This window comes from Furipterus horrens, unplaced genomic scaffold, assembly GCF_987537825.1.
Source record: "Furipterus horrens unplaced genomic scaffold, mFurHor1.1.pri manual_scaffold_4, whole genome shotgun sequence".
NCBI classification, from domain to species: Eukaryota; Metazoa; Chordata; class Mammalia; order Chiroptera; family Furipteridae; genus Furipterus; species Furipterus horrens.
The window spans coordinates 147898790-147922343 of NW_028327174.1; the positions used below are offsets into that span (position 1 = coordinate 147898790).

A 23554-nucleotide genomic window follows, 5' to 3' on the forward strand; every position below is an offset into this window, starting at 1 on the left:
TAGTTCTCTGTTTAGGTTTTACAACCCCATTCACAAACTCCTACTAACCAAACCCATAAGGTCAGTACCTTTTGAACCCAACTTCTGCTACTCCCCAAGCAGGCCAATTATAGAGCCCACCTACTGTAGATTGTGTTGCTTCCAAGAATATGATCACATGTGGCTTTCTCAAAGAGAGAAAAAAATGATGAATGGTAAAAACACATGTTTATACTTAAACCTGTTATGCACAACTGCTTTCAACTCTTGGACAAGAGAGTTTCACTGGAGTAATGTGTGAGTCTGCTGTCTGTAAGAATGATTGTCTGTCAAGTGTTTTTGCAGACTCCACAGATTTCCTAAGGGGAGTAGGGAGAAAGCAGAGGGATTGTAACTTGGAAACCAGAACAAGCTGAGGATTCATTCTCACCTTGTGACATCTGCAATGTGGGAAATGGGGAGGCTACAGAATGATCTCATTCACTTGAAGCCTGAGACTCACACCTCCTCCCCTATCCCTCTGCCTATCATCTGTCTATTTTTAAAGGTGAGGAATCTGAAACATACTTCAAAACACTCAATTGATGCTCACAAAAGCCAAAATCCCTGGTTTAATGACTGGATCTCCAGAGAGGAGAGTCAGCCTTTTAGCTTTGCTTTCTGTCTCTTCCATATCATGTAGGAAAGAAAGTTCATAGCCACTTGAGAACTGCAATTGGGGTTTATCTCAGCTACTTCGGGTACCATCCTTTAAGTCCCTGAGAGCAGGCACCATGGTCAGGGACAGAGGGCACTTTATATCTTTTAACTAACCCTCTGAGTCTGGTAATCCTAAATGGGTGATTGCTTAACTTTTTCTTCTCACAGAAAATTCATCTCAGTATTATTCTCAAAAGTTTTACTTAGTATAAGTACCCAAAGACTACAACAGAGAAAAACCTTTAGTTTCTGCTACCAAGTCTCTAAGAAAATAGCACCACATTTTTACCTTATGAAAAATGCCAGCTTGAGGAACATTATAGGATTTAACAAGCTTTCAGTTAGATCCACTTTCCCCCCACTTACTTTTGAATGCAGCTTGGAGTTTCTTATTATAATGAGATAAGTATTTCTTAGGGAAAAATACTTTTAATAAAGTTTGTATTAGAGGGTCACTGGTTCGATTCCCAGTCAGGGCACATACCTGGGTTGCAGGCCAGGTCCCCGGTTGGGCGTGCATGAGAGGCAACCACACATTGATGTTTCTCTCCCTCTCTTTCTTCCTCCCTTCCCCTCTCTCTAAAAATAAATAAATAAAATCTTTTTTAAAGTACATATTAGAATAATCTAAGTAGAAGACTACATGAATAATTCAGATGGAGAGACAGAACGCCTTCCAGTCTCCAACTCTTCCATTTCCTCAGATCGCTGGTTCAAAATCTTGGCCTCATGATATCACTGAGGTCTGGGAATGGGTCTCATTTTCTTAATCTATAATGCAGAGGGAGTGCAGGTGGAATGAACTAGCTGATGTTTAAGGCAGAGCTTTCCAACCGCTATGCCAAGGACTCTGGTATGTCTCAAATAGACTCCAAGGTTCCATGATGACTGGGCATTGCCTTGAACATCCTCAAGGCCAAGCATTTCCAGCCATAAGCATTCTTCTCTGTTTATTACAATGTGTTATAAAATCATCTTCATTTTATACATTGGCCATAATGTGAAAAAAAATGTTAGAAAACAATGGTTTAAAATCTTTTCCAACTCTCTAGGTCAATTATTCCCTTGAGGTCCTCATTTTAATGGAAATCTAATGTCTCTCGTGGGAAACATATCAGAATAGAATAAACTGGGAAGTAATATAAAAAAGAGATGCAAAGACCTCCACTTAATCCCAGGAAGGTTCCAACTTGGTTGGGCTAGTACCCAATAGCACAAGTGAATTGAGAAACCCACGTTCTGTCGAGAGAGAATATTTGGTTGCAGAGGAAAGAGATCACTTAGGTGCAGCACTGTGCGGATACTTATATTTTCCCTTGACCAAAGCATCAGGGAACTTGGTTTCCTCAAGAAATAGGAAATGAAGGAACCCGTCCAAATTAAAAGACATGAAAATGCTAGGAACATTGTTGTTCCTCATAGAAGAGTTGTACTACTGGTGGGAAAAGGTGTTTTCTATCATAAACCAAGAGGAATTACGAGAGCAGAGTTCTGGAGATGGAAGAAGTGACATCAAGGTGGGAAAGCAAATGTAAAGAGTTGAGAGGTTCATATATGCACCGAAGGAATCAAGTAAATTCAGGAAATTTGGAGATCCTCAGATCAACACTGGCCATAACACAAAACAGCTAAAGGCAAAGAAAATATTGACTCATCATTGTATGGAATATTTTTCAATTTCTATTTGTTAATTATAATCTTGCTTGATAATTTTATTTTACTTTATTTTATTTTTTAATTCTTGCTTGATTTTAAAAGTCACATACTCACTGTGGGAAACCTGAAGAAAATGGAAATGTGGTAACAGGAAAAAAAAATTTACCTTTAATACTACACAGAGAGATAATCACTCTTAACATTTCATGGATAAACCAAAATCTATTTAGTCATTTCCTTGTGCTTGGGCATTTAGGCTCTTTCCAGGTTTTGATCATTATAAATTATTGGTTGGTCAAACAGTCCATCTGTTTTTTTTGTTTTTGTTTTTGTTTTTCATAAGATGGCTCTAGTAGCACTAGGTTTTCTTTAGCTTCACTCAAAACAATTTTTATTAGACTGTGTTGTGATAGCTGTCATATCAGTGTGCATTTTAAAAAAAAGTCATATGTAAGTAAGCACAGCTTGCCTAGTCTCACAACCGCAACAGAATTACAACTAAAATATAGAACCACCATCACTCAGAACCATCAGAAAGCAAGCTGAATGGAAGTCCAACAACCATGGAATTAAAGAAACCACAGCCATCTAGCCTGGTAGGAGGGGCATAGATGTGAAGACGGGCTGGTCCCACATCCATGTGTTGTAGATCAAAGTTCAGGAGGAATATCTCCGGAGTGAGGACTCCCAGCCCCACACCAGTTTCCTCACACAGAGTCCCCAGCCCAAGGTTCCAGTGCCAGGGAGATAAGCCCCCATAACTTCTGGCTGCAAAAGCCAGCAGGGATTGAGTCATTGGAAGAAACTTCTGGAGCAGGCAGTTCCCTTTAAAGAACCCACACAGAGACTTACTCAGATCACTTTCTCTGAGCTCCATCAATGGATTAGTAGCTTGGGGGGGGTGCCATGACATGCAGGGAGGAGATGAGGTGTCTGGCACTAGGGCGAGTGCTGGAGGATAGTTTTTTCTCAGATGGAAAGGCAGATAGAAGCCATTGTCCCTTTCTGAGTGCTCCCCATATAAAGCCATGGGGCCAACAGGCTGGTGCCATATCTGAGACTCCATTATCCTGACTAACACTGTTTGCCCACCCTGGAGATCCCCTGAGACTCCATCCCACCCAACTTATCAACCCACTCAAACTGTTGCCTGTGACTTTTCCACATAAATGGTTGGTCTTGGCTCATGCTTTACAACTTCCTAAATTCTCTCAAAGAAGCAACAGCTGACCTTAGGAGCCCCCAGCCACCATACCTCTTGCTAAGTGGCCCCAGGCCCAGCACCAGCAGTAGCTAGCCTAGATTCACAATTTGGCTTCACCTAGGAATCTCAAAGCCCAGCACAAGTAGCAGAGATCTCAGACTGCTTTATAGCTCATGCAGGGTAGCCTCAGGCAGAACACAAGTGGGAGCTGAACTTGGACTGCATCACCCAGGAAATCCCAGAGCCTGCACACCCAGTGGATAGCTACAGACCATGTCAAAGCACTACAACTCTGCCCCTGCACAGATGATCCTCCACAGAGGATGGAATTTGGTGGTCCATGGTCACAGCCAGTCCTTACAGCTGACTGGCCAGGGAAAATCCCCCCTATTGACCTGCCAACAATAATCAAGACTCAACTACAAGAGGAAGCTGTACTCAGCCCAAAATAAGGGTTCATCTCAAGCACCCAGTTTGGGTGATAGGGGAGGCTGTGCCACTGAACCCTGCAGGACACCTACTACATAGGCCATGCCACCAAGACAGGGAGCATAGAAGCCCTACCTAATACATAGAAACAAACACAGGGAGGCTGCCAAAATGAGGAGACAAAGAAACATGGCCCAAATGAAAGAACAGATCAAAACTCCTGAAAAAGAACTAAACAAAATGGAGATAAGCAACCTATCATATGCAGGGTACAAAACACTGGTTATAAGGATGCTCAAGGAACTTAGTAAGGGCCTCAACAGCATAAAAAGATCCAGTCAAAAACAAAGGATACACTAATTGAAATAAAGCACAAGTTACAGGGACATAACAGTGAAGTGGATGAAGCCAAGAATCACATAAGGCCAAAAAAAAAAAAATCAGAACAAGAAGAAAAAATAATTTTTTTATAAAGAGAGTAGTATAAACAGCCTCTGGGACAGCTTCAAGTGTCCCAACATTTACATCATAGGGGTAGCAGAAGGAGAAGAGAAAGAGCAAGAAACTGGAAATCTATTTGAAAATATAATAAAGGAAAACTTCCCTGACTTGGTGAAGAAAATAAACATGCAAGTCCAGGAAGCACAGATGAATACAAAGAGGACCACTTCAAGACACATCATAATTAAAATGCCAAAGGTTAAAGATAAAGAGATAATCTTAAAAGCAGCAAGAGAAAAGCAGTTAGTCACCTACATGGGAATTTCCATAAGACTGTCAGCTGATTTCTCAATAGAAACTTTACAGGTTAGAAAGAACTGGCAAGAAATATTCAGTCACAAAAGCTGGGATCCAGAGCCAAGATTGCTCTACCCAGCACAGCTATCATTTAGAATTAAAGGATGGCTAAAGAGCTTCCCAGACAAGAAAAAACTACACCAACCATTATTATATGAAATGTTAAAGGGAGTTATTTAAGAAAAAGAAGTTCAAATCTATGAACAATAAAATGGTAACAAATAAATACCTATTGACAACTGAATCTAAAAAAACAAATTAAGCAAACAAGAAGAACAGAGACAGAATCATGGATATGGAGAGTGCTTTGATTATTGTCAGATAGGAGGAGTGTGTCAAGGAATGGGTGAAGAGGTAAGGGGATTAAGAAGTCCAAATAGCCAGGGGGATATAAAGTACAGTATAGGAAATGAAGTAGCCAAAGAACATATACACATGACCCATGGACATGAACAATGGTGGTGGAATAGCCTCAGGGAATGGGGGATACTGGGTGGAGGGTGGCAAAAAGGAAAAAATTGGGAAAACTGTAATAACATAATCAATAAAAATAATTTTTTTAAAAATTTATCAACACTGGTGAATTTTTGTATAGCCATTTTAATATTGAAGGTGTAAGGAAATACACAACATTTTCTTTTTTTTTTTTTCTTTTTTTGCAAAAACAGATTTATTTGTATACACAACAAGGAAGGAAAACAGTTTCTGTCAAATGGAGACAATTAAGATTCTTAAGTAGCTGATTCTGGGAACTACTACAGTGGGAAGACTTGCTTTGTTGCCTTCAGGTGTTAAGACTGTTCAGCAGGCTTTTTAAATGGGTCTTCTTGCTGGGCTTGCCTTTCTAATCCCTTATGATATGTAAGCTGGTGTTCCAGATAGTTTGTGTTCCTCTTCTGTTTATCCAGGTACTTTCCCATGAAGCATAAGAGATCCTTATCACTGTCTTCAGAAGCCACAGTCTTCAGGTCTTGTAGAAGCTGGGTTAACTTGTTCTCCAACTCCAGAGCAGACTCTAGAGCTTTTACGCCAGTTCCCCAGTTTTCCATATCAGGCCTCTTAATCACCGGAAGGCAGATTTGACCCTCACGTCTTCTCAGATATCTTAGGAACTGCTTCCCATGCTCCCTCTTCACCTCAGCTTGGTCTTCGGAGAATGCAGCAAAGAGAGGTGCTCCCGCGTCACCATTGTAATAACAGGACATAGATAAATAAGCATCACTGATGTGCAGTTCCTAAGCTGCCACGTGATTAATAGCAATCCTACACTCTTCAGAGATGAGGTTCTTAGCCTGGGATGTCATCTCAGCTTTAGAGAAAACCAGGCATAAACAGTGCTAGGAAATACACAACATTTTCAACATATTATGCTTTATTATTTCAAGAAAGGTTAAAAAATACAACTGAAACATAAGAAAATATTTGTGTAGTGTATGGAAAAGGTGTTGTGACTGATTGTATGGGTCAAAATTGGTTTGCAAAGTTTCATGCTGGAGATTTTTCACTGGACAGTGCTCCATGATCAGGTAAACCAGTTGAGGTTGATAGTGATCAACATTGAGAACAATCAACATTATACCATGTAGGAGAGAGCCAAGATTCTTACATATCTAAATCAATAAAGTTATTTGTGAAAATGAAAAATGTCTTTCATTTTACAGAAAAAAACTTAACGGACTTTTTGGCCAACCCAATATAACCCTTCAATAAATCTATTTTTCCCTTTCTTTGATCATTAGGAAACAAATATCCTTTGTTCTTATTCCTGATTATTTTTATGGATCTTTTTCTCAGATAATCTTGGTAAAGGAGTATGAACATCTTAAGATCTTTGATGCATACAAATAAATAAATGGTTTCCAGAAACATTGGACCAATTCACTCATAAGAGCACTCTTTCTAGTGTCCCTATTAACATTGATTATAACCTTCCCATACCTTGCAAAACCAATGTGACATATCCTTGTGGTTTTAGTTTGTATTTCAGATTTTAAAAAGGATTCAAATTACCAGCAACAGAATTTTAATGGCAGGGAAGAAATACACTTTGACCAGTAGACTCCACTAGGGAAAGGAAGAGGTTGTGGGAGAGAAACTGGTGAAGAAAGAACTTGAAGTTTAGTTCTTCAGTAGTCAGTACACTGTGGCCCAAGGGCCACATGCAGCCTGCTGCCTTTTGTTGTATGGCCCACAATTTAAGGATGCCTTCTACATTTTTAAGTGCTTGAAAGGTCACCAAAACAAGATTATTATTTTGTGACATACAAAAATGTGCAATTCAAATTCTTGTGGCAATGAAGCTTTTTTGGAACCCAACAAGCTCATTACTAATGTATAGTCTACAACTGCTATTACTCTGAAATAGCAGAGTTGAGTAGCTGTGACAGCCACAGTATGTCCACAGAACCTAAGATATTTCCCATCTGGCCCTTTACAGAAAAAGTTTACTGACCCCTGGTTTTGGCAATAACTTCCCATTTGCTGTAGATGCAGCAATGTTTAGGTTAGTAAGAAGTAGAAGGATTGGTTAGGTGTCTTTAGTAAGAACATCAGTTTATCTAACATACTCATACTTTTCACCTTTTAGGAGCATGGTATCACAAGAGAGTGGCACTGAGCAGAGGTGAGCATAGTTCAGATGTACAGCTAGAGAAATAAAGTGGAGGACTATATCATTCTTATTAGGTAGTTTAGAAGCACAAAAGAATTTGAGACTCTTATTCTGAGCCAATGTATTATTTCTTTGCCTTAACAGAATACGCTCAAATTGAATTCAAATCATTTCTTGCTAGAAACTTATATACATATACCCCTATATATTTATTGTTGTTGTTATTATTATATTCTAGAAGAGAGTAAAGCAAATCCATGAGTTCATCAAGGGCAAAGCAATGAAGATAGAAAAGTCCTAGTCTGGGCTTTAGGAAATGTAGAGTCTGTCATTAACTTGTCACATAACCTCGGGCAAATCATCAGACATATCTAAGATATGAGCTGGAGAAAAGTTTATGTTTCCTCTAGTTCTGACATTCGCAGATTTTGGCTAGTCTAATACAGAGCTGCCTGGAACAGCAGCAGCAGCTGCAGCATCCAGGAACTCATTAGAAATGCAGATGCTTGGGCCCACCGCAAGCCTCCCAAATCGCGAAATCTGATGTACACTCAAATTTGGGAAGCACTGATCTAAACTGTATGTTTCTTTCCTAAATAAAAATTTTCCAATTCCATAACAAGCTTTGGATGTTTGATTTCTTAAATCTCAGTGACACATTTTACCCGTGCAAACACAGAAATCTCCTCCCCATGAGTCATTTTTCTCCTTCCATGGGAAGTATTGATTTATTGGAAAACCACACCGAGAATATCCTGTTAAGCAGGATCATTATCCCCTCTGAATAGAGACCACAACCTCTAGGAGGAAGGAGAGAAGAAAGAAGCTCCAGCCTAAGTTCACACACTTGGTGCATAGACCACCTTGAGGCTGTAACCTGGAACTAGCCCACCCAAGCAGAGGCAGACCCTGTTGGTAATGGCAGACCAGAAAGGAACCTATTATTCTGGGTGAAGATTTATATTTAGCTATGAAAAGTAAATCTCAACAGTCATATGAACCTTGTACCTTTCTGTGGGTTTGAACTTAAGAGTTGGTGAGAGCACTTAAGTACATTTCTACCTAACCACAAATGTGCATAGTCCTAAAAGCTGGTGTTGTAGAAATGAACTACCCTAGAAACCTGGATGCTTGGGCTCATAGGCCACTTTGCCAAAGACTGGCTATGTGCCCCTGAGAAAATCCATTAATCTGTAAAAACCTCAATGATTTCACTTAGAAAATGAGAATAACACCAGCTCTGGTACTCACTTCATAGAGCTGTAAGGAAGATCAAATTTAAAAGGGGGTACAAAAGCCCTCTATTAAAATGCAAATTATTGTTATTCATTAATGCTTAATAGTGTTCAGAATATACACCTTGTATTAGTTAGGATTACAAAAGTTCAATCAAGTGTGGCTTAAACCAGATAGGAATTTTTTTTCTATTTAAGTCCAGAAGCAGGCAACTCAAGGCTAGTTCCACTGCTTGAGAAATTCAAAAAGTCCCTGGCTCTTTCTACCTGCCTCTTCTACTGTCCCTGGCATGTTGCTTTCATCTTCACAGTTGCAAAATGGTGACCCCCACCTACAGGCATTTGTGTTCCAAACAGCAAGAAGTTCTCTCTGTTGAATTTGTACCTTTACATCAGGAAAACAGAAACTTTCCTGAAAGCTCCATCTAATAAAAAGTATATGCAACCAGAATATCAATGAAAGCAGCAACTGTAATGAAACAAATAGCATAGTTAAAATTAATGTTTTAATAAGAAAAAATTAAATCTTGCCATTTGCAACAGCATGGATGAATCTAGAGGGCATCATGCTCAGTGAAATAAGTCATACAGAGAAAGATAAATACTGCATAATTTCACTTACACATGGAATCTAAAAAAGAAAAACAAAACAAATGAACAAACAAAACATAACATAAACAAACTCATAGATAAAGAGTAAACTGATGGTTGCCAGAGGAGAAGTATGGGTGTGGGTGAAAAGGTGCAGGGGAATAAGAAGTACAAACTTCCAGTTATAGAATAAATAAGTTACATAGATATAATGTACAGCTCAGAGAATATGATCAATAATATTGTAATAAGTTTGTACAGTGACTGAACATACTGTGTTGATCACATCATAAGGTATATAAAAGTAGAATCACTATGATTTAACCTAAAACTAGTAAAATATTGTATGTTAACTATAATTTTTTAATAAAATAAAATTATAAGGCAAAATAAAAAGTTAAATTTCTAGTAGTAAAATAACACAGTTAACATATAACTCCACCTTTTAAAATAGAAAGGGGGAGGGAGATATATCAGAATGGATGAGGCTGCTGAATAATCTAGACAAGAGGTTAAAACACAAAGACCAGGAGATCTGCACTTTTCTGTGCTAGTTTCAGAAAAGATTGGTTGCCTGAAAATCTAGTATTTTTATTTCTTAGACTGAGATAAGGTTCTATCATAAAGAAGGAAGCACAGAGAAGGGCATTTAGAATGAACACTGAATAGACAATCAAGATCCTTTGTCATCTCTGGTAGATCTTTATATCCCTTTTATTCTGATTTCTAGAGTCATTAGCTTGGCCCTTGTAAATATCTTACTACTGATTTGGTTTCAATTTTTGTTCTATTATTAAATAATGTAAGAAATTTTCTTTTAACATATGAATTTATACCATTTGTGTTGTGACTCCTAATAATATATTTTGGGTTTCCAGCACTTTGTTTTATGTTTTCTATTTACCTTCTCTTTGTTTCTTTTCATTATCCAGTTGGAATGATAAAGCTTTATTCCTCTTCTTACCCTTCTCAATAGTATCAAAGCAGACACTCCATTTTTATTGTTATAAGCTACCCTTAATTTTTTACCATGTGAAAATCCCATTTGACTCAATAATGTCTAAAACTAATCATTATCTGCTTTTCCCTCTTAAATAATACAGGAACCTAAGAATAACTTAAACCATCCTTTTTTCTTCCATGCGATTATTGTTTAGCATTTTAGTTCCACTTATTTTTTTAACAATTCTAACTCTAAAATGAGTATCTCCTACAAGATTTCTATTTTTACACTGAATGCTTAATTAGACTTATTCACATATTTACAATTATTTTGTTTACTATCTCTTTTTGCTTCCTGCTCCTTCCTTTTCAGTTCATTTCCTTTTCATAACTAAAGGGCATCTTTTATATTTTTTAATTTATTGGGGTGACATTGGTTAATAACATTATATAGGTTTCAGGTGTACGATTCTATAATACATCATCTGTATATTGTAATGTATGTTCACCACCCCAAGTCGAGTCTCCTTCCATCACCATTTATCCCCCTTTACTGTTTTCTACCTCCCTCTACCCCCTTTTCCTTCTTTGGTAATCACCCTACTATAGTCTATGTTGATGAGTTTTTTTGTTTTTTGTTTTCCTTAATCACTTCACCTTTTTCATCCAGCTCCCCAACACCCTCCCTTCTAACAACTGTCAGTCTGTTCTCTGTCTCCATGAATCTGTTTCTATTCTGTTTTTTAGTTTATCTTGTTCATTAGATTCCACGTATAAGTTAAATCATATGGTACTTGTCTTTCTCTGATTGGCTTATTTCACTTAGCAGTATAATCTCCAGGTTCATTCAAGCTGTCACAAAGAATAAGATTTCCTTCCTTTTTACAATCAAGTAGTATTCCATGGTGTAAATGTACTATAGGTTTTTTTATCCACTCATCTACTGATAGACACCTGGGCTGTTTCCATATCTTGGCTATTGTAAATATCACTGCAATGAACATACAGGTGCCTGTATTCTTTCAAATCACAGTTTTGGGTTTATTCAGATACAGTATTCTCAGAAGTGGAATTTCTGGATCATAAGGCAGTTCCATTTTTAATATTTTGAGATAAACCGATACTGCTTTCCACAGTGGCTGCACCAGTCTGCATTGCCATCAACAGTGCATGAGGGTTCTCTTTTCTCCATGCCCTTGCCAGCACCTGTCATTTGTGGAGTTACTGATGATGGCCATTCTGACAGGTATGAGATGATATCCCATTGTGGTTTTAATTTGCATTTCTCTGATGACTAGTGCTGTTGAGCATCTTTTCATATGTTTGTTGGCCATTTGTATGTCCTCTTTGGAGGTGTCTATTCAGGTCCTTTGCCCATTTTTTATTTTAATTGTTAGGGTATTTTCATGTTGATTTTTAAACTTTCTTTGCAGATTTTAGATATTAACCCCTTATCAGATGTATCACTAGTAACCCCTTATCAGATGTATCACTAGTAAATATGTTCTCTCATTTACTGAGTTATCTTTTCATCTTATTGATGGTTTTCTGTACTTTGTAGTCCCATTTATTTATTTTTTATTTCCCCTGTCCAAGGAGCTATATCAGAAAAAATATTGCTACAAGCATTTCCCTTAAGATTGATAACAAGACAGTAATATCTGCTTTCACCATTCTTACGTAATATAGTACAGGAAGTTCTAGACAAACAAGAAGAAATAAAAGGCATCCAAATTAAAAAGGAAAAAATAAAACTGTTATTATTTGCAGATGAGATTTTATTGTATATTGACAACCCTAAAGATTCCACACAAAAAACTAATAGAACTGAAAAGTTAATTCAGGACACAAAATAAAAATCCAGAAATCAGCTGCATTTTTATAATGAATTACGAGAAATGGAAACTATGAAAAAAATCCCATTTACAACTGCATCAAAATAAATAAAATACCTAGGAATAAATTTAGCCAAGGATGTAAAACATCTTGGCTAAATTTGGATAATTTTAAGTCACTGAAGAAAGTGAAGAACATACAAATAAGTGGAAGCATATACCAAGTTCACAGATGGGAAGACTATATGTCATCAACATGTCCATACTACCCAAAGCAATCTAAAGAGCCAATTCAATTCCTATCAAGAATCCAATGATCATCTGGCCAAGATGGAGGCATAGACAGAGAAGCTACGTCTCCCTCCACAACTAAGAAGGAATACAACTACCTCAAAACTAGAAACAACCAGAAGTGCCAGAAAACCAAACTGCATGGAAGTCCAGCAAATAAAGATATAAAGAAGAAATACTCATCCAGACAGGTAGGAGGGGTGGAGCCAGGGCAGAGAGGACACGGTGTGGTGGCTGCAGTGGCAGGCCGGCGGAAAGCGCAGTCACATGTTTTAAAGTCAGGAGAGACACCTGGGGAGCATTCTCAGCACCTCATCAGACTGCCCAGCTCACGGTGCCAGCACTGGGGAAAATGACTGTGCAAACTAATGGAGGTTGAGATGGAGGCAGTAACTGCCAGTTTCTCAGCAGAGTCCACTTGTCTAAAGGGCCCCCATGGTCCTAGAACATACGCAGACCCACTCACTCTGGGAACAACGGCCAGGGCAGCAGTTAGAGGGGCGCCAGTTCAGTGTGGAAGTGGGAAAAGTGTCTGGAAAAGGGACGAGTGCTGGGCAGGCAGCATTGTTCCCTCTTAGACCCCTCCCCCACATACAACGCCACAATGCGGTGAAACAGTTCACCCTGAACTGACGAATTCCTAAGGCTCCGCCCCTTACAACATAACAGGAGTGACAGCTCTACCTGGGATGCGGAGGCAAACACGGGAGCCTGTCAGAATGAGGGCACAGAGAAGTATGGCCCAAAAGGGGGAATGGATCAAGGTTCCGGTGGGAGAACTAAGCGATGAGAAGATAGCCAACCTAAAATATGAGGAGACAGACAATCTAACAGAGTCAGAATTAAAAACACTGGTGATAAAGACGCTCATGGGCTTGACAGATATGCTTGAGTACGGCAAACGCATAAGAGAAGAAGTAAAGGCTATGCTAAGTGAAACGAAGAAAAATCCACACAAAACCAATGGTGAAAGGAAGGAAACCGGGGTTCAAATCAATGATTTGGAACACAAGGAAGAAAAAAACAGTCAACCAGTGCAGAATGAGGAAGCAAGAGTTGAAAAAAACGAAGAGAACTTCCCAAATTTTGTGAAGGAGATGGACATACAGGTCCGGGAAGCATGGAGGGTCCCAGGTGAGCTGGACCCAGAGGGGACCACACCAGGACACATCATGACTGAGATGCCAAAGGTGAAAGATAAAGAGTGTCCTGGGGGCAGCAAGAGAGAGGCGAAGAGTTGCCTGCAGGGGGGTGCCTATAGGACTATCAGTTGATTTCTCAGAGGACACTTTGCAGGCAAGAAGGGACTGGCAAGCAGTATTCAATGTGATGAGGGGCAACCTGCAACCAAGATTACTCGATCCAGCAAAGCTATCATTTGGAATGGAAGGGCAGATGAAGTGCTCCCCAGGCAAGGTAAAGCTAAAGGAGTTCATCATCACCAAGCCATTATTATATGAAATGTCAAAGGAACTTATTTAAGAAAAAGAAGATCAAAACTATGAACACTAAAATGACACCAAACTCACAAGTATCAACAACTGAATCTAAAAAATAAAAAACAAAATTTAACTAAGCAAACCAGAATAGGGACAGAATCATAGGTATGGGGGTCACTTGAAGGGCTATCAGCTGGGAGGGGAAAGGGGGAGAAATGGGGAAATGGTGCAGGGATTAAGAAGCATAATTGGTTGGGACAAAATAGACAGGGGGAAGTTAAGAATAATATAGGAAAAGGTGAAGCCAAAGAACTTATATGCACGACCCATGGATATGAACTAAGGGGGGTGGGATTGCTGGAGGGAAGGGGAGTACTGGGCGGAGGGGAACAAAGGGGAAAAAAATTGGAAATACTGTAAAAACATAATCAATAAAATATACTTTAAAAAATCCAATGATGAATTTCACAGAACTAGACCAAATATTTCAAAAATTTATATGGAACCATGAAGGGCCCATCATAGCAACAGTGATCCTGAGAAAGAAGAACGAAGTTGGAGGAATCACATTACCTAATAACAAACTATATTACAAGGCCATAGTAATCAAAACAGCTTGGTACTGGCATAAAAACAGACACACAGATCAATGTTAGTGCTCCTATCTCAGCCACCTTTCAATACCATGTTGTCACCTTGTGTTAGTGATGCTATAAATGGTGCTGCAGTTCCTAATCAGCTACTGAATCCAAGTTTTCATAGCTATATAAATATCAGAGCTTTTTCTGTTTCAAGAAGAAAGGAGCTTACCCTGTGATATGGTACAGATAATTGGGCTGCCCAGTTACTCAAGTTCTTTAGGATCATTGAAAGTTAGCTTTGATACTGCAAGTCAACTATTTCTTCTGCCATGAAATTTGTGCCATGTTCCCCAGTAATTGCCATATTGCCATCGAAATCTAATTGGCAGTATCATTAGCCTCCCTCTTGATTCTAGAGTGTTTAGAGGTAAGATAACCACAGCACTTAACTTCCAAACTAAAATACTTTTGAGAGGAAAAGGAGGCACTAATTAATCACACCAGAAACTGGCTAAACTCTCAGGTCCTTTTGATATAGAAAATCTAGCTGCTTGTCTTGACCTCCTCAAGTTCCATATATTATGCACATATCTATAATATACACACTCTCTATATATACTTCTAATATATGATATATGCACACTCTATGTATATTATATAATAACATGTTATATTATTTCCCTTTCATTAGAATATTAATTCTTTTCTTTCTTGCTACCTGTCAACTCACATATTTTTTTATTTTTCTGTGAATTCAATTTCACTAAGGATTTATATGTGTATATATGTATACACACACACACACACACAATGCAAATTAGGTCCCAACATGACCACATGACCATAAATGTGTTCTCTACTTGTATTTCCTAGAGCAGGTATTTTGTGTATGTGTGTGAGCTTAAGGGAATGTAGAAAAAAGTATGAAAAATTAAACACCAATTAAGTTAATAGGGCAGACAGAAATAGGGAGGAATAAGAACAAAGAGAAACCATAGGCTCTCCAGTTACACAGAGCTGTTTTAGCCCTCCTCTACTACAGCTGCTGTCGCTGAATTATGCTGCACCAATTTGCCACTGACCTAGACTGAGAGATATTATGAGAAAGAGCTTTATGAGATACTTTATAACACTTACTGTCATAACATTTTTAAGGACCTAGTTTGTGAGTTTATATAATTTTCTCTGTAGAAGAACTCATAGGACAAATATCTCATCATTTGGTCTCAATACCAAAACACATGTCTATCATGAACAATCGCTTTATATTATGTTTATTTTATGAGCCCAGGATCATATGGCTACTTACTTTTTTGTTTGGGAAACTAAGTAGCTCAGAATTAAATTTGTGGCCTCTGAGAAATAAATGAACAGTATGTATATTATGTATATCAACTTCCCTCTTTTTCATATTTTTCTATCTTCATTTTCCTTCTACTCTGACTTCCTCAACTGTATATTTTATTTCATCTTTAAAGTAAGATACCTCAAATAAAATGGAAATTTCATCTACTTCTTTAAGGATAACTCTTTTTTTTCTTTCTTTTTAAGTATATTTTATTTATTATGTTGTTACAGTAGTTCCAATATTTCTTGCCCTTTACTCACCTCCACCCAGGACCCCCCTTCCTCTAGAAATACCACCCCCTTAGTTTCTGTCCATGGGTCATGCACATAAGTTCTTTCCCTTCACCCTTTCCCATATTATTCTTAACTTCCCCTTATCTATTTTGTACAAACCAATTATGCTTCTTAATCCCTGCACCATTTCGCCATTTCTCCCCCTCCCCCCTCCAAGCTGACAGCTTTTCAAGTGATCCCCATACCTATGATTCTGTTCCTATTCTGGTTTGCTTAGTTAAATTTTGTTTTTATTTTTTAGATTCAGTTGTTGATATTTGTGAATTTGTTGTCATTTGGTGTTCATAGTTTTGATCTTTTTCTTAAGTAAGTCCCTTTGACATTTCATGTAATAATGGCTTGGTGATGATGAACTCCTTTAGCTTTATCTTGTCTGGGGAGCACTTCATCTGCCCTTCCATTCTAAATGATAGCTTTGCTGGATGGAGTAATTTTGGTTATAGGTCCTTGGTTTTCATCACATTGAATACTGCTTACCAGTCCCTTCTTGCCTGCAAAGTTTCTTTTGAGAAATCAGCTGACAGTCTTATAGGCATCCCTTTGTAGATAACTCTTTGCTTTACTCTTGCTGCCTATAAGGTTCTCTCTTTATCTTGAACCTTTGGCATTTTAATTATAATATGTCTTGGTGTGGTCCTCTTTGGGTCTAGCTTGTTTGGGACTCTCTGTGCTTCCTGAACTTGTATGTCTATTTCCTTCACCAAATTTGGTGAGGTTCCCTTCATTATTTTCTTACATAAGTTTTCAATTTTTGCTCTTCCTCTTCTCCTCTGGCACCCCTACAGTTCAGATGTTGGCACATTTAAAGTTTTTCCAGAGGTTCCTAAGCCTCTCTTCATTTTTTTTCAATTCTTGTTTCCTGATTCTGTACTGGTTGACTGCTTTTTTCTTCCTTATGTTCCAAATCATTGATTTGAACCCCAGTTTCTTTCCCTTCATTATTGGTTTTGTGTGGATTTTCCTTCATTTCATTTAGCATAGCCTTCACTTCTTCGCTTATGCATTTGCCATACTTATGCATATCTGTCAAGCCTGTGAGCATCTTTATCACCAGTGTTTTGAACTCTACATATGTTAGTTTGGTTATCTCCTCATCACTTAGTTCTCCCACTCGAACCTTGATCCATTCCCCCTTTTGGGCCATACTTATCTGTCTCCTCATCTTGACAGGCTCCTGTGTTTGTTTGCCTCTGTGTCTTATATAGAGCTGTTGCACCTGTTATGTTATAAGGGGCAGAACCTTAGGTACTCATCAGTATAGCCACCCATTTCACCATGTTGTGCTGCTGTATGTGTGAAGGGGTCTGAGAGGGAACAATGCCACTTGCTCAGCAATTGTCCCTTTTCCAGTCATGTCTCCTACTTCCATATGGGACTGCCACCTCTCTAGCTGTTTCCCTGGCCATCGTTCCTAGAATGGGTGGGTCTGCAGATGTTCTAGTGTGGCGAACCACTCCTAGTGGTTTATGAAATTGTAGCCCCAGCCTGAGCATGACCTGCTGCCAGCACCCAAGCTGTGCTTGTGTTTAAGTCTCAACATAAGGCTGCGCGGGAAACATAACTGAAAGCCACTCAGAGGGTTTCCATGGGAATTGGATTTAAAGACACTTATTATGCTTTAGAACTTGCTCTGCTTTTCTTATCTCTTAATATAGTATAAACAATCTCTAGCAAGAAATCTATGAAACCTTGCACCTAATGCCAGTGTGGCATCAAGATGTTTGATAGACCCTGACACAGACTGGTCACTGTGCCTTCTGTACTGGTACATATAATCTGTTATTGCCAACTGTAATCCAAACACCTAAAAGCTATTGATGATTCATGAATTTTGACCTTGTATCTCCCATGTGTATCCTCCTCAATAAAAGGCATAAGGGATGAAGGTCTGATTGCTATTCTCCCCTAGAGAGAGCAGCCACCTTCCTTCCCCCTACACATAATATAGTGCCCTGGATAGATTTGTTCTGCCGTGGTCATAAAACCTCTGCTGGACAGAGCATTTGCCAACCAAGCCTAGGGTGTTGGAGGCACCTCCACCTCATTCTAGGACCATGGGGGCCCTTTAAACAAGCAGACTCTGCTGAGAGACCAGCAATTTCTTCCTCTGCCCCAACCCCCACTGGTTTGCAGAGTCAGAAGTAATGAGCTTTCTCTTCCCCAGCACTGGAACCATAACTGTGCAGTCTGGTCTCGGGCTGGGAGTGCTCCCCAAGTAGCCCTTCCCAATTTTTAAAATGTGTGATTGCGCTTTCTACTGGCCTGCCACTACCGCTGCTGCCACCACTGCCACTGCACCCACCACCACAACATGTCCTCTCTGCCCCGGCTCCTCCCCTTCTACCTGTCTGGATGGTTATTTCTTCTTTATATCTTTGTTTATTAGACTTTTCTGCAGCTCAGTTTTCTGGAACTTCTGGTTGTCTCTAGTCTTGCGGTATTTATATTCCTTCTTAGTTGTGGGTGGAGATGCAGCATGTCTGTCTAGGCCTCCATCTTGGCCGGAAGTCCTTTAATGATAAATTTACCTCTCTTTCTTATACTCTTTTTATTTTGATGACTATGGGGCATAAACTCTATTAAAGCAGTATCATATTCAAAGATGCACATGTAAGTATAGATTTATACAGGACTTTTCACTTTGTGAATGAAACATAACAGAAAAAAATCAAGGTTATGTGTCAACAGGCTTAACTCAAACATTATCAAAGCTACTTTATTTAAAAATATCACTTGAATAATTTTACTTTCAAATGCCGTGAACACTGTCACAAATCATTTAGAGGTTCTAAGTAAGAATCTGTTATGAGAAACATAACAGATTATGATTTGGACACCATCTTGACATTTTATTTCCTTGATATAGGATTTCTGACAAGCTTTGCTTAATGGGAGAAAAGTTCATAATATAGCTGAACCCTGCAATAATTGACTACAGTATAAATGGAATTTTCCAATGTACTCTATTTCCACCACCTTTATTTTTCTTTTTCTGAAAATTGTTTATTGGCCATTAGATCCAAATGTGGAACACAGCCTTTATTACATTGCAAGAAGATATTTCAAGATGTGCTATATAAATCCCCTACTGTCCCTCTGTTTCCTCTTGCCAGCATCTCAGTCATCTGGCTGATAAATAAGCTCATTCTGGTGTTAGAGTTTAACTACCAATGAATTTCACTTCATTGCCATATTTATGAAAGCTTTTAAAAATGTGGTTAAGTGAAAGCCTTCTTGTGGGATGCAATCAATATCTCTTAACAGGAGGTAGAGAATGAATCCAAATCTTCAGTTTCTTTCCACTCATGAGATCTACACTGCTTACTTGACAAAGGATCCCAATTTTAGTAGTCAGAATAACTCTTTATTTGAGGAATACTTTTTACAGTTTTATATTATTATTATTGATGTTGGGATGTTGGGTGTTTTGCTCTTCTTTTTCCTTTTCTTTTTTTTAATCCCCCCACCCCTTTGGCTGGAAGAAAACACGTAGCCAGGGAATTTAGGGCAACAAACCCAAGTCACAATAATCACCATTTCCAGGCTGCAACACTATGTTTTCTATTACACCAGTAGAGCAATTAGCAATGTTTTATAACAGATGTGAAAATTGTTGCTTGACCTCATCTTGATTACACTTCTGACACTTTTAAGAAAAACTGGTAAACAATGTTGGCTTCAGAGGCCCTTTCAGAGTTTGTAGGAGAGGAGTTAGCCTATGGGGTAGAAGAGTCTTTGACAGAAATGGGCTCAGAGGTGACCCAGGTTGGAGAACAAATGATCCAAGAAAAGTGTTGTCTTGTTAGCATGCAAAGACAGCTGGTTTGCTTGGGCTGAGACTCAAAGGCAGAGCCCATGTCAGCATTTGATAAATGTAAAAAGATACCAGCCAGGCGGGTCCAAGCTGGGACCAAAGACAGACTTCTTATTTCTAGAAATACATTGAGAAAATAATTCCTAGACCAAGGAAGAGGGACCATAACCCAGCTCTGCCAATTTTGAGTTGTCTGATTAAAATTTCACTCCTCACAAGCAGCCCTTTAGGTGTCTGCTGTACCACCAAAGTGGACTTCCAGCTCTAAGGTGGCCTCTTCTGATCTGCAGAGAAGGTCCTAAATATGAGAGAATGTCAGGGTATTATGTTTGAGAACTAGAACTAGGGCTGAATTCCAGTTTGCCTGTGACTTGGCTGTGGACAAGTTATTGAACTTCTCTAAGCTTGAAATTTCTCATCTACAAAATGGGAATTTTTTTTTTTCCAAATAGCCAGAAAATATTAAGGGAGAGAAAAATGGAGGATCAGACAAGGGGCAACAAACTACAGCCAAGGGACTAAAATCAACCTACTGTTTATTTTTGTAAAAGTTGTTCTGGAAACCAGCCCTGATTACAGGCTATGACTGCTTTCACACAGTAGTGGTGGCAGAGAACCATATAGCCCACAAAACAAAAAATATTTACTACTGGGCTCTTTACAGGGAAAGTCCACCAACCTCTGAAATAGACCATTTAGGATCCTTATCTACAAGGCTAATAAGACAAGCAAAGTCTCTGGGGTGATTGTCTGTATCACAGGTTCCAAACACAACTTTACACAGCATTGATGTTTATAACTCAGTTGTAAATGTGTCCCACACCATTTGTTACTTGTAAGTAAGTATTTAAAGTAATAAAAATTGCAAATAACTCTTGTTTTATAAATTAGAGCAAGTTCAAAGTGATTTATGCAATAGTGCTACTCTCACTTTATTATAATACAGTTTTTAAAGAGGGAGAGAAGAGGAGGGAGATTTACAGTTAGTGCTCTAGGTACTGCCTCATCCCCAGCTGCACCCAGGGAAGATGTAGCTTGTCATCCCCTGTGTGTCTTAGGGGTCAGCTAGAATTTTTTCTGCTGTGAGAGAATACCTAGATAAAAGTGAATTAAATAATACCGATCTATATAATTTTCTTGACAAGAATCTCACAAGTGGATGGTTCGAGGATTAGATCAAACATATCAAAGCTATAGATGTAATTTCTGAAACTTTCCTGAACATCTCAACCTGTCCCACGACACCTTACGAGGCTGTTCTGTGATACATATTGAATACTTACAAGACAATGTTCAAAGTAGGAAGAAGGTAAAAGGCAAATGGGATGTGTGCCTCACCAGTCTGTCTTTTTAATTAAAATTATCTATTTTTATTTTTTTGCATAAGTCCAGAAAGAGTTCCTTCTCTTTGCCTTACTGGCTAAAACAGAGTCACATGCCTAACCCCAAGGCCAACACTTAGACACGGAAAGATGATTGCTGGTACTTGATTAAATGCTTCATGACTCATCCCCTGAAAGAGGGCATGCTGCCCACCTGTAGGGGGAAAGAAAGGAGGAAATGACTGCTTCATAGGAAATTACCAGTGTCTCTCTATATGGTAGCTTGAGAAGTGTTTTAAAGGGATTTATTTGCCTTGTTAGGATTGTGATGGAAATCTCACAAGCTTTTGGAAAATGTGTTTTCCTAAGAACAGAGCAAATTCTTTTCTAAGATCTTAAAATTCAGGTCACTCTAGATTATTACCTAATGAAATACATTAGAACAATGTTTCCCAAAGTGTGTCCTCTGGGAAAATACTCCCTACAGCAAAGTAGTCTATGGTCAAATAGATTTGGGAAATATTGCATACTATACCCTCTATGTGGGAATTTTTATAATGCAATTCAGCATAGCAAGGTCTCTGAGAGCACTACAGTAATGAACATGTGCAGTTTTGGTTTCACTGGTACATTTAAAGGGGTTTTATAAAGTCTCATAGGAATACCAGAAAACGGACCTGAATTATTATATTATCTCTGACAAAGAAGTAGGAGAGTATATCTTTGACAAATGAAAATGGAACCCATCCACTGACCTCCAGGAGTACCTGGGAGAATTTTTCCTTCAATGACTACACACCTGCGTCCCAAGCTTCCTCTGGTGCCTCTTCTCTAGAAATGATTCTAATGACAGTACATGATGATTTCAATCATGCTATTAAACTTGACCAGTATCTGGGAATTTCAAAGATTAGATTGAGCATTATTAGAGGCAAAACATGAGCACAAATACAATGCTATGCTAGTTTTACACATGTTTTAACTTTTGTTAAGGCATATACTCTTCCTCCCTTGTCAGCTCCTCTGACTCTCGGTTTGCATTAGGGAAGGATGAGGCTGATGGTTAAGGTTTGGGTTCCTTTTCTCTAAGGCCCCTGCTCTGAGTTCAAACAATTTGCATCCTTTTGTCCCAGATTTAGCTGTTTCTTCTAGTCCCCTGCCTTGCCCCAATCTCTGTTTCACTCCTCGAGGTATGCTTAGTGTAAATAGCATGAGGTTTGGAATTAAATAAACCTTGGTTCAAATCCTCTTTTACTATATTCTAGCACTGCCACCTCTCTGAGCTTCAAACCACTCATCTGTAACAAGCAGATATACTTAACTCGGGGTACTGTTTTGAGAATTATGTAATAAACATATGTAAATTGCCTATTATCACTTTGGAAGTAGATACAGAATAAATACCTATTACTTTCTCCTTTTTTGGGCTATACCTATGAACAATAACAGCAAATATTTACTGAGGGTTCATGCTTAGCCATGTGCTATGCTAAATGCTTTACACTAATCGCTCATTTAATCTTCATAAGAGTCCTGTAAGGTAGGTAATATTATTATCTCCATTTTATAGATGAAGTGACTACGATTTGTAGAGAGCCTGCATAACTGACCACTCTCACCAAGAAAGGATTCTAAAACAGATCCATTTACTCCTACAGCTATGCCTTTACTCCCTGGGCCACTATGGCAGAAACCACAAGCTGTCCACAGAAACCTAATCTCCCCTTCTTCGTAGTACCTGGACTTTATCTGAGCCCATGGTTGCATTACAGTTCCCTGACTCCCTTACAAAAGTAGACTTGATACCTGCATCGTCTCCAGTGGAATGTGAGCAGAAGTCATGTGTGTCCCCTTGGGGCTGGAGTTTCTAAATGAGCAGGTGGCTTTCCACTCTCTCCTTCCCTTTTCACATTGTAGGTGCAGACAATGGCAAAGTCCCAGGGGATAGATGGTCAAGCCACAGACTGGAAGGGGTCTTGGCCTCTGAATTGCCAAACAGAGGAGAGTTCTTTGCCCACCCAAGCATCTGCTTTGAATAGTTATTATGTAAGCAAGAAATAAACTTCCAATTTGGTCCAATTTGTGTTCAGGTTTATTTGTTAGGCAGTTTAGTCTACCATAACTGTTTAGAGCCATAAAGAATTTGATCTACTCTGCACTAATTATGACTTCCAGTAATCACTACTGCCGGCATAAGAACCCCGCCCCCACCAAGCAGTTCCCCCTCTGTGCCTCAGGAGGACTGCAAGCAATCGAACAGTCTCTGAGCCAGTGAACTCCAGGGTGACCACTGCCCAGGACCCAAGGACCACGGCCCAGGACACGAAGACCATCACTCAAGACACAGATGAAAGAATGCTGAAGCTTTTATCCAATTAACTTTTTCCCTGAATTCCAAACCCCTAACCTAAACTTTTCTTCTCCTTATAAAAAGGGCCTGTTTATAATGGAATTTAAGACAGTCTGTTAGGATACAAAGCCGCTGTC

General features: G+C 38.9%; 1 pseudogene; it reads right to left on the minus strand.

The window, feature by feature from the left end:
* Nucleotides 1–5556: 5556 nt before the first annotated feature.
* On the minus strand, nucleotides 5557–6069 carry LOC150013015 (ferritin, heavy subunit-like; annotated as a pseudogene).
* Nucleotides 6070–23554: the final 17485 nt, after the last annotated feature.